Raw genomic sequence first — 12,560 nt, 5'->3', positions numbered from 1 at the left:
AGGGTACTTTTAGATTCACTAATCTGATAACCTGATGAATTAAAGTGAACTCCAGCTAACACATTAAGCATTTACAGCGACACCTTTGTTTTTTTTTTGGGGGGTGGGGCTAAAGGTTTTACATAAATTAAGTCAAAACTTCTCCCTGATCATTAATGATCTGATGACTGATGGTGGAATAAAAAAACAAAAAACCAGTAGGAGAGATAAAGGGGTTGATTTACTGAAGGCAAGTAGGCTGTGCACGGTGCAAGTGCAGTTGCACTCATTTTCCCCAAAGCTTAGTGGATGTTGTGAAGCTTTACGTTGTAAAGAATACCCAATCAGATGCAAAGAGAAAAAAAACAGCACTTTTACACATGATTGGGTGGTGAAAATCATCAGATCTTAACCCCATTCACTAAGCTCTGGGGAAAATAAGTGTAATTACACTTATAAAGTACACAGTCTATATGACTTTATAAAATCAACCCCAAAACACATATCCACAGAATGCATTAAGCAGAAGTAGGTGCATTCTTGCACTGCAGGTCCTCAGGTGCAGCTTTCTTTCCAGCAAAAAGAAAATTGAGCAGCACTGTAGTGACATCACCAAATCAAACTCCAAATAATGTGAGCCTAGCAGTCAGAGGCAGCATTACCTTATACCATTTCACACTGCAGACACAGCATATGGGGTTCAAGCCACAGGAAGAGCACTGCCACTTTTTAGGAGGGATACTAAGTAAAAGTTAAATCTTTTGGTGTACTGCTTTGGCACAATAATCATTTCTACATATTCCCTTTAAGTTTCTTTTTGAGTTGAGGTTCACTTCAAAGGGGATTTGTCATTGGTATAAAAATAGATCAATATTCCTGCGCCAAGTGACTCAATTCAATAAAGTTAAATCAATAACGGTAATGTGAATCATATACATCAATAGAAATGTGCATAAATATAAACTAAATATCCATATGAAAATATAATAAAGTGATCCAATATTAAAACAAAGTGCAAATGCAACAAAAAAGTGCAAGTGCAAAAATGTCCAAAAAGTGCTATAATGAAATGATCAAACAAAAAAGTCCCAAAAACAATCCTAATCAAAGGGAGAGTCTTTACAATATCTCCATCAGTGATCCAGTGTATAGAAAGTGCAAGCGTGCTCCAAACCCTTCAACCAGGTGCTCACAGTGACTGGTGCTATATTAGCAGCTCACCTTAGGGTTAGACTCCTAGGAGTCATACAAGCATCGGGATAATTAACTGGACAGCCTGTCCCTTCTACTCCACATCTTCCACCTCCCCTTCGCCGGTATTCAGAGTGCGATGATACTCAGCAAGAGAAAAGGAAGAAGGATCTAGTCCTCTCAATTTAAATATTTTATTTTAAAATCAAAAAGAAAAGCACTTACATATGCCGGCACTTCAGACAGTGCGGGCTGCAAACAGCTGATTGTACTTGCGAGGCAGAACCTCCCTGGGTCTGACGTTCAACGAGTAGGCTCCTCCCCTGTACGTGTTACGTCATGTGACTTCGTCAGCGGGGTTAATTGTCATTGGTATAGCTACCTTTGTTAAAAGCAACTTTGACAGCTGTGGCTATACTCCACCTTTCTGGGTACGTTCACATTGAAGGCGGGTTTGAAATCGTGCAAGTTCAGATCACATTTCATTGCGAATTGGGAGGCGATTTGAAAGACATCTGCCATTGCCGGCAATAGGCTGCGATTTGACATGTCAAATCGCCCCAGATGTGAACATGGGCTCACTCGCAATGCTGTTTATAATGCACCACACATTTTCTAATTAGGACTTCCCTATTTCAAATCTATTTCTGATCATGGTACTTTCTTGAACTCCCTGCTCAGCCAAAGCAGATAGTAATCAGATATACTAGACAGCAAAATTATGGTTCAAATGCTCTCCTTAATAAAAGAAAGGGTCAGCATCTGTGTCACTAATAGAAATGAAAAATTTGCTAGACATCATTGACAATAGCATTTCAAAAAGCATGCAAAATACTAGTCTCTGTGGTCTTGCCAAGTTACTGCATCTGCACATTTACAGTCACCAGACAGGCAATACTCCATATGAACTGCATGATTAATATAGCTGCTTTTAACATACTGTTTAATCAAATAAGGGGTTTAGGTCTTCAAAAGAACTTGACTTGAGGACCACAATAACATGCATGGCAATCATGTGATATCCTAGGACAAGACTACTGCTTGGGATACTGAAATTTACAGTGACAGCTGAGCACAGAAAAAGCACACATGGTTTTGACAGTATTGAAATCCAGTCCTATGGTTATGATAATATGCTGAATTGCAAATAATATGGGTAAGCACTACCCCATTTTCAACATACTTCACTACACCTTAAAGCAGGGGTCTCCAAACTTTCTAAACAAAGGCTCAGTTTACTGTCCTTCAGGCTTTATGGGAGCCAGACTGTGGCTGGTGGGAGTAGAAAATGCTCTGCCATCCTTGGGAGTAAGCAATACCCCATTATTGGTTTTAATATGAGGAATAGTGCCCCATTGTTGGTATTAGTTGGAGGAATAGTGCAATAGTGTTGGTATCAGTTGGAGGAATAGTGCCCCATTGTTATCAGCTGGAGGAATAGTGCCCCATTGTTTGTATCAGTTGGAGGAATAGTGCCCCATTGTTGATATCAGTTGGAGGAATAGTGCCCCATTGTTGGTATCAGTTGGAGGAATAGTGCCCCATTGTTGGTATAAGTTGGAGGAATAGTTCCCCATTGTTGGTATCAGTTGGAGGAATAGTGACCCATTGTTAGTGCTATTGGGAGGAATGGTGCCTCATTGTTGGTATCAGTTGGAGGAATAGTGCCCCACTGTTGGTATCAGTTGGAGGAATAGTGCCCTATTGTTGGTATCAGTTGGAGGAATGGTGCCCCATTGTTGGTATCAGTTGGAGGAATAGTGCCCCATTGTTGATATCATTTGGAGGAATAGTGCCCCATTGTTGGTATCAGTTGGAGGAATAGTTCCCCATTGTTGGTATCAGTTGGAGGAATAGTGCCCAATTGTTGGCAATCAAAGAGCAATCAAAGAGCATCCAGCCCCGGGCCACAGTTTTGTCATTTCAGCTTTTGGTAGATGCTAGAAGGTTAACCACCTAACAGTTTCTTATATCTTGGGGACTGGTAAGGTACTTTTGTTTGACATTCCAGGGCTGATACACCCCTCTGTGCTTATTATGACATGCTCCCACTCTCCCTGTTGGATCTTTTAGGTATTGTAGATTATGCAGAAGACAACAGGAGGTGCTTAAACACACAAACATGAGTGGCCAACCTCCCATGTGTACAGAATGGAATCAGGAATAACAACAGGGAGATCTAGTTGTTGAAGTACTCAAATCGTAGAAAAAGCCAGGAGCTTAAGCCGGCCATAGATGGTTCGAATAGCAGTCTGAACCAGCTAAGATTAGAACCGTGTATCAGCGAGCTGAATGTACCCAAGTTGATTGATCGATCGACTTGGGTCCAACCAGCCTGTCAGACTTTACATGCGATTATTGTAAGCAGCAGATGTAGCCACTGGCTATATTCACTGTCCTCTCCCAATGCGGAAGGCTTTTCCTGCCCCCCCCCCCCCCCCACGAGAATACAATGGCTCAGCAGTAGGTGGGGCAATTGAGCAAATTTCTCTCCTGCCAAACCGTGGTTGCAGGAAAGAAATTTGCCCTGTCTATGGCCGGCCTTACTCAGATCAATGTACTCCACCTATATGTAAAAGAATTATTTCCTGATGGACTGGCAAAGCTAAAAATAACCCTACATGTTTCAGAATCTGCACTCACAAAATGTGCTTCAAGTGTGTCTTCTTTAAGCTAATATATATGTTCTGACTTTTTATATCTCCTGTGAGAACAAAGCCAACAATCATGATAAATGTATAGAGCACATTGTGTCAAAGCAATATTTTTCAGAGACATTTTCTGGTGTTTATTTCTTCCAAAGAGAAATGCTATACATAATGTAATTGTTTGGTTAATGAAAGGGTTTATTTTAAATGTACTGAAACGACAAAAGTATTCTGAGACAGAAAACAGTCTTATAGTTAGAAGTCTTGGCAAACTGCATGGAATGTATGTATAAATCTGGACCATATGGTAAAAGTCTCCATAGCGGCTTTTGCTTCACAACAATGCTTTGATCTGCTCAAACGAATCTTTTTATGAAAGAAAAGAGTATTATAGCTATAGTATAAAAATAATTCCAACAGTTGGCACAATAGTTACTTAGATCTGTGTATCTGATGAATTAAAACCTTGTTGCTTATAACAAAAATCTGTAACACAATGTAAACTCATGACAAAAACATAAAAACATGATGTATGACATCCATAAACAGTGACATTTCTCATAAGTCCACAAGATGTAGCTTTACATTCAATGATCAGTTTTTCCATTTTCAGTCTGGGTTCCCGCATCGCACTCAACTCGCAGGCAGTTGACAGTGACATATGCAAATCGCTAGGCGTGTCTATTAGGACCGATATGGTTTTTTCAGTGCCGATACCAATATTTTGGTCACAACGTATCGGTATCGTCCGATCTGGGCCAATATTTTGTACATTTAAAATTTTGAAAAATAAAGACAATTTTTGGCACAAATCTGGTACTGAACATGTTAATTTTTTTAATGCTTAATGGCTGGCTGGCACCCTGTGGTGGGTGGGTGGCTGGCTGGCACCCTGTGTTGGATGGCTGACTAGCAGGCAACCTGTGGTGGATGGCTGGCTAGCAGGCACCCTGTGGTGGATGGCTGGCTGGCACCATGTGGTGGATGACTGTCTGTCTGGCACACTGTGGTGGGTGGCTGGCTGGCTGGCACCCTGTGGTAAGTGGCTGACTGGCTCCCTGTGGTAGGTGGGTGGCTGGCACAGGGCCTGTGGCTGGCTGGCTGGTACAGTGCCTGTGGCTGGCTGGTACAGAGCCTGTGGGTGGCTGGCTGTCTGGCACCCTGTCTGTGGGTGGCTGGCTGTCTGGCACCCTGTCTGTGAGTGGCTGGCTGTCTGGCACCCTGTGGTGGGTGACTGGCTGGCTGGCACCCTGTGGTGGGTGGCACAGGGGCTGTGGGCGGCTGGCTGGTACAGTGCCTGTGACTGACTGAAGTGGTTAACGTTTTTAACCACTTCAGCCCTTGAAGGTTCTACCCTTTATGATCAGACCATTTTTTTGCTATTCAGCCCTGTGCTATATTGGCTGGTAATTGCAAGGTCATACAACGCTGTACCTAAACTAAATTTATATAATTTTTTTCGCACAAATAGAAGCTTTATTTTGGTGGTATTTGATCACCACTGGGATTTTTTTCTTTTTAAAATATAAACGAAAAAAGACCAAAAAAAAAAAAAAAAAACAAACCCAAGAAATCAAATTTCTTCATAAATTTATTCTGCTAAGTCTCTGGTATAAAAAAATCCCAATAAGTGTATATTGATTGGTTTGCGTGAAAGTTATAGCGTCTATCAACTATAGTATGTATACTAGAATTTTTATTATTATTTTTTTTTTGTGACTTATAGTGGGACTGTCATATGCCTAGTACACACAATCAGAAAATTGGATGACAGAAATCACTTTCGGAGCAATCGTACCATAATTTGATTGTTAGTACACAGCTTTCAAGAGCCGATAACGACAGTTCATCCAACAATATCCGAAGGGACAAGCACGAAAATTTTTCTCATACTATACCAGATCATACGATTTTCGTTTAATCAGTACAGTATTCGTCCGAAAAAAATTTGGAAGATCAAGACCACGCATGCTCGGAAATGAAGGAAAATATTACAATACAACACATTCCAACACTCCCCAAGTTGTAATTTGTCGTAGGAGAATTTTGGTAACTTTAGTAACATCTTCATTTTTTTTTTTTTTTTTTATGAGACTACCATGCAACAAAAACTGGATGGTCCTTTTTCCAATATTCTCATCATGTGTACAAGGCAATATTGTGCCGGCCAATCTAACACTAACTACAATGCGTGGGCAGCCCTCCCTGCTAGCAGAGCACAATAATTAGTGTTGATGGCTATAGCCGGCGGCACTAATCATTGGGGAAAAATCCCACAGGCTGTGTGACTCATGTACAACCAGGGTGCCCACACAAGGATCGAAATTCAGCCGGTCCTTGCTGAACCAGCTGGATTTTGATCCATTTATGGCCGGCTTTACTCTCTCTTATCCCTTACTACTAATAACTCCTTTTCCCTGCCTTCTACATCTATTTTTGCTGGCTGTTTTCACTGTTTTAACTATGGTAATACTTGTGTTAAAATTATCACTCATCAAACAGAAAAAATTACTATATTCTAATTTGACTTCTTTTATGTAACATTAAACAGCTCTTAGAAGACAACACTACCAAAAGAAAGCATGGTTTGTGCTATAAAAAATGATGTCTCACTTCTGTATTATAGGTAATAAAGCTAAGAGAGAGAGGCGCCTCTAAGTGTAGACTTAAAACAATTTAATCCAGATAAAAACATCGGCAACTCACATCAAAGTAGATAAAAACAGGCACATCATCATGATAGCAGATCAAGGGATCCTTGATAGGCGTTAATCCCATACGCTGGCGGCGTCCTGCAAGAAGATGCAGTGTTGGTAAGGCCTCGCTGGTCACCAGAGCCTGCTGAGCGGTAGATATTGGTCAGACGTCACGATTCCGCGCCTCTAAAACCATCCAAGTCCCAAGACTCGAGCTGACCAACATCCACCGCTCAGCCGGTTCTCAGATGGTGACCAGTGAGGCCTTACCGACACCGCATCTTCGCCACCAGTGTATGGGAATAACGCCTACTGAGGATCCCTTGATCTGCTATAATGATGATGTGCCTTTTTTTTATCCACTTTGATGTGAGTTGCCTTTGTTTTTATCTGGATTAAATTATTTTAAGTCTACACTTAGAGGCGCCTCTGTCTCTTGTCTTATACTGCAGTCCTAGAAATCTGTTTTCAGTTCCATTTGATGGCAGCCATAAGCATATGGACTTTCTAGTGCTCTCATGAAGTATAAAGACTTTGTACCCCCCCCCCCCCCTGTTCTCTCAGATTTAATGTGTGCCCCTTTCCTTGCCCCTTGGCTTTTAGATCTGTAACTCCAGAGCCTTTTTTTCCTGTTTAGGTAATAAAGCTACTGCTGAATTAATAAGCCCATATCTGAAATAGGAAATAGTTGAAGCAGCATTTTATTGCACATATTTGGTGACGTATAAAAGGTATAAAATGTCCTAATGTGGACATCACTATCAATCAAAACAACAGAAATTCTAAAACTAAAAAAAACAAAAAACAAACAAACAAACAAACATGGAGTTGCTATTGCTCTCTGCCTCCTCCAATTCTCCAAATATCTATTCTATTTTTCTGCTGTGATTAGACTTCCTGTTCGTTCTCCATGGTCCCACTGGATGGAAAAATGTAGCCACCCTCTCTTGCTCTTTGAGACAAACTAGGGAATATAGGATGTGTAGTGTGCATAGAGCAGTGCACATGACCACAATTAATGTGCATTGCTCTTTCCAAACAAACAAAAGTGAGGGAGAAAAGATAGATACAGCTCATGGAGAATGTTACAAGGAGGCAAGGGAGAAAAACACAGCAAAAAACATTTTAATAGAATACAGGGCCATTGTAGGCCATTTTTACCTTAGGCTCCTGTTGCTGTTAATTAAAGCCAGTGAGGAGGAAGTGGGGGACAGTGGGTTGGTGGGCTCAGGAGAGAGCATGCTTCAGTGCCCCCACAGCAAAAAGCTTGCTAAGGGGATACTTGGCAGGAAGGAGGAACCAGGAGCACCTGGTGGCTGAGCCCAGAAGAGGAGGATTAGGGCTGAAGAAAAGAAAGACACTGCTCCAGGTGTATATTGTGTGGTGATTGCCAGGAGATAGGATATCCAATAGAGTGCTGGCCCCGGCCCGCCTCCGTGGGAACACTTGTAGGAAAAGAATTAGCCGCACATCCAGGGATTCCAATAGGTTTCAAATACCTTTATTTCCAAAAAGTTGCAAGTGATGACACCAAAGACACCAGCATAAAGTCTCGTAAAAGGATTAGGGCTGCTCTCTGCAGAAACATTTCCCAGAGCAGGTAGGTATGTATAGTATGTTTTTTATTAAAAAAAATGCCTTCAGATCTTCAGACTTTAATATTTATTTTATACAGCTGCTTACATATTAATACCAATAATCATCGTCTACTGCAAAAATGCATGACTTTAGTAGAGAAATAAGGTTTCGTGAAAATCCCTGCTTCTTCAGGACCTCCTATCTTTAGGACAAATACAAACAGCCAGAAGAAAAACTTCTCATTACAAAAATGTTATGTCTGTCAATTATGAGGTTCAACTAATGCCAGACAATACATGGCAGTGCAATCAGTGGGTGACCCCATGTGATATGGTCCTGCTGGTCTGTGGGGGAGTGACCAGCCCTCAGGTAGGATTCTGACAGATGAAGGATTGCTTTGTAGGCAAAAGATGTTATTACTTATTATTACTTATTATTATTACCTATTGCATCCAATGACCACTGGTTAGAGCATAGGTGGAAAATCGCTCCACACTGGGTATAGAAGTGTAGTAAACCAATGCTACACGTGCCCATAAAATGGTGGTATAATCTGTAAGCTCCTTGCAGTTTATACCTTATTGCTCTATCTTGACTAAAGTTATGCATTTTTTCAGTAATTGTTATTAATATGCAAGCAGCTGTATAAAATATGTATTAGTCCCCGATCACACTGGGGCGACCTGTCAGGCGACCTGGTCGCCTGACAGGTCGCCGTAGGTCGCCTTCCTTAGAGAAGCTGTGGACCCGTTCTAATAGGAGCGACACAAGTTGCTCCGACTTAGAAAAAGGGTCCGGAGCTTCTTTGGGGCGACCTGGAGCGACCTGCATTGACTTCAATGTTATGAAGTCCGTGCCGGCCGCTCCGAGGTCGCGGTGCGAGCTGCGCGCTGTGACCTGTAAGGTCGCCCCGGCAAGACGGATCGCCCCAGTGTGAACGGGGTCTTAAAGTGATCTAAATGCATTTTGTAAATAACAAACATACGATACCTACCTGCTCTGGGCAATGTTTCTGCAGGGAGCAGCTCTAATCCTCCTCTTCTAGGGTCAGTTACAGGATGGCCCTGGTTCCTCCTTGCTACTGAATGCCTCATAGCAAGCTGCTGCTTTAGTGTTCACTGGAGGGGTATTTAAAGTCCTACCACTTACATTATCGATACATATTTGGATCAAGGATGATATCCTCCACTGACACTTTCTAAGAGAAACCTCCCCTAAACACATCCAACTGACTTTTTTTTTAGATCACTTTAGGTCAGCCTTTCTCGACCATTTCAACACAGAGGAACCCTTGAAATAAATTTCTGGTGTCGGGAAACCCCTGCTAAAAATGAAAAATCTACAACTCATGACACATTAGTGTGACAGTCATTGGGAAGAATGCTCCTTACTCTTGTCATCATTGGGAAGAATTACCCCTTACAGATAGCTAAAAGTAACAATGGTGTCATTGGGAACTTATCTGAGAGGCAGAAATTGGCCATTTCTCAAGGTACCCCTAGCAACCTCAGGAGGAACCATAGGGTTCCATGGAACCCTGGTTTAGAAACCCTGCTTTAGGTAGTGAATGTGTATTAATTATTTTTGGAGAATGAAAGGAAAAAGGGCATGGATTATGCCCTCATTTTCCTCATGGGGCAGTGACAGGGCAGGATAGTGTAATAGACGTATTGTTTATTAGATAGGTATAGGGTCTATGAGGTGAGGGTCAAATGAACTTTTGACCCTGCTCTCAAGGGCTGTGTCTCTTCCCGCTCAAATTTTCTTGTATCTGGGGAGATTAAGTGGTCCCCTGGCTTTCCCGCTCAATTTTCCCATGTATCTGGGGAGATTTAGGTCTTCACCCCGCTTCCCGCTCAAATTTACCGCCCAAATTGTCAGCCGGTCAGTTCTGGTTCTCAGTTTGGGGTTATTTAAGGGGCTCCCTGCCGCCTGTATTTTCAGACCACCTCAGAAGTCCAAGAAGAAACTGTTCCTTTCCCCTCCCCCCCTCCCTTGGCTGTCGCGGCCAAAGTTTATTATTTGTGGGTCACCTTTGTTTGATGCAAAGGGGGACGTTGTGTGTTCAGATCTATGATTTAGTGTTGGATAAAATTTTATGTTGTATTTATTTATTTACCGCCTGGATCGTGGTGATCAGGTGTGTTACAGTGTTTATACATCTTAGGCTCCTTTCACACGGCCGCTCCGTGTGAAAGGTCCGCTGCGGGACTTTTTTTTTTTTTTCCACGGAGCGGATGACATTTCTGTCATCCGCTCCGTGTGCCCGCATATCATCCCATCCGTTTGCGGATGATATGCGGACCTAATGTAAGTATATGGCACTGCGGATGTCAGCGGATGACACCGCTGACATCCGATTTTCCTTCCTTTCCGTTTTTTACACGGATGGAAAAATGGGGTTCTGTTCCGTTCCAAAAAACGGAACAGAACTGAAAGGAGGAAAATCGGATGTCAGCGGATGGTGTTCCGCTGACATTCGCAGTGCCATTCACTTACATTGATGTCCGCAAATCATCCGCAAAAAAATAGGATGATTTGCGGACACACGGAAAGCAGCGGAGCGGCCGTGTGAAAGGACCCTTATTGTGTTTTTCAAATTATTTATTTATTATTCAGACAAATAATAAATGGCCGCGGCCTATAAAGTTTTTATTCCAAAACAGATGGTGTGGTGTCTATTTATTTAAGGTATTATTTAATAATTTATTTAAGGGTGATCCTGTCTACTGCCCCATAAGGATATTGTTTAGTGTCAATTTTTGCTTAAACAAAATTGTTATCCAAAGTTGTCGATGAAATGATCATGTAAATGTGATTTGAAGTAGCACAACAAATACTACAAGAGCCTGCAAAACAAAAGGGAATAAGTCCTTCCTTCCTAAAGGTAAAGTTTGGTGTGAATCGCTTAAATGCTGCGAGAACAGTTTTTTTTTTTATGCAGGATTTCTAATTACACACAACTATTATTCACACATACACCCTAAGTGTCAGAATTGGGCAGCAAAACAGTATATTTTTGCCAGAGATGATGCACACAATTCATTTCATAACTACTAAGCCTCTCCATCATCCCCACACCCAATATGTGTGACATCTGCCACTGCAGTGACTTTGTATTGATTCTCATATCCCTAATGTTTCTATAAATGGTGCCATATACCCAGCCTTGGAAGTCTGTTTTTAAAGCGATATATTGGGAACAGCTGTTCATGGATTCCATGTTGCTGGAAGGAGATTATTCAATGCTTCACATCTGGTTGTGGAATGTAACCACGGTGAAGTGCTTGTTTACTGAACGAGAGTATCTGATCACTGGCTGACTACTACTCGGAAAGATGTCGATCTCAACTACTTTCACAGACTTCCTGTATGAAATGCTATTATCATCCAGGGACAAACACATTGAATGAATTCAAAATGCAGTATAGACAAATAGCCTTCAAAATTATCTCACACATTATAAACAATGTTATCAACATATGTATAAAATAGCAACATATTTTTCCTTTAGTAAATTAACCCCAACAATTGAGGGGAACTTCTTTTTAGAGACGGTTCACACTGAGGCGACACGACTCCTTACTACTTCGGGGGCGACTTGTGCATTACAGTGCACCACGACTTCGGAGCGACTTGCAGGGACTTCACATAATGGAAGTCTATGCAAGTCGCTCCGAGGTCGCCCCGAAATAGTACAGGACCCTTTTTCTAAGTCGGAGCGACTTGTGTCGCTCCTATTAGAACAGGTCCTGTAGCGGTCAATGGACCGCAAGGGAGCGCGACTTGTCAGGCTGACTAGTCGCCTGACAAGTCGCGCTAATGTGAACCGGCTCTTAAACCTAAACTATAGAAAAGCTGCTACATTCACAAAGTTGTTATACATATATTTAAATAGTTTGACCAGGTAAAAGTCTATAATCCTCTGAAGCTAGTCTTATCATCCCGCTCCCCTATCACACATGTATCAAACACAAGGCCCAGGGGGTCTAATCTGGCCCACCAGGCCATTTCAGGTGGTCCTCACATCCAGGGCTTTTTTTCAACCAGGATGTGTCAGAACTGTGTTCCGTCACCTCCGGCTTTCGCCCTCCGCTCCCCACTGTCACCTGTAAACATAGAAGTCTTCCATGTTTACAAGGACAGCTTTCCCCTCGGTGGCTCTCATGGATCTCTGCCTGCCGTGCACTCACAGTGAAAACAAGGGAGATGCAGGTCCAGTGTTGGATGGGGCATGAGCCTGTGAAAGACAGCTGAGCTCTGCACACCCAAAACACTGCACCCTGTATGTAGCACACTCCTCAACCCTACACTCTGTGCACACCACCCCTGAACTCTACGATTCTGTACACAACGCACTCTTGAACTCTGCATTCTTTATGTAGCACGCCCCTGAACTTTGCACTCTGTACACAGTGCACCCCTGAACTCTGCACTCTGTATGTAGCACACCCCTGAACTCTGCACT

At 42.3% G+C, this 12,560-nt stretch overlaps 1 protein-coding gene across 2 annotated transcripts in view; it reads right to left on the bottom strand.

The window, feature by feature from the left end:
- ARHGAP6 (Rho GTPase activating protein 6) overlaps positions 1–12,560 on the bottom strand; it is a 788,712-nt gene that overhangs the window by 223,783 nt on the left and 552,369 nt on the right. The window lies entirely within an intron of this gene.

This window comes from Pelophylax lessonae, assembly GCF_965119305.1.
Source record: "Pelophylax lessonae genome assembly, chromosome: 2".
Lineage (NCBI taxonomy): Eukaryota > Metazoa > Chordata > Amphibia > Anura > Ranidae > Pelophylax > Pelophylax lessonae.
Note: the sequence above shows the minus strand (reverse complement) of the source record. Positions and strands in the feature narration are given on the sequence as shown.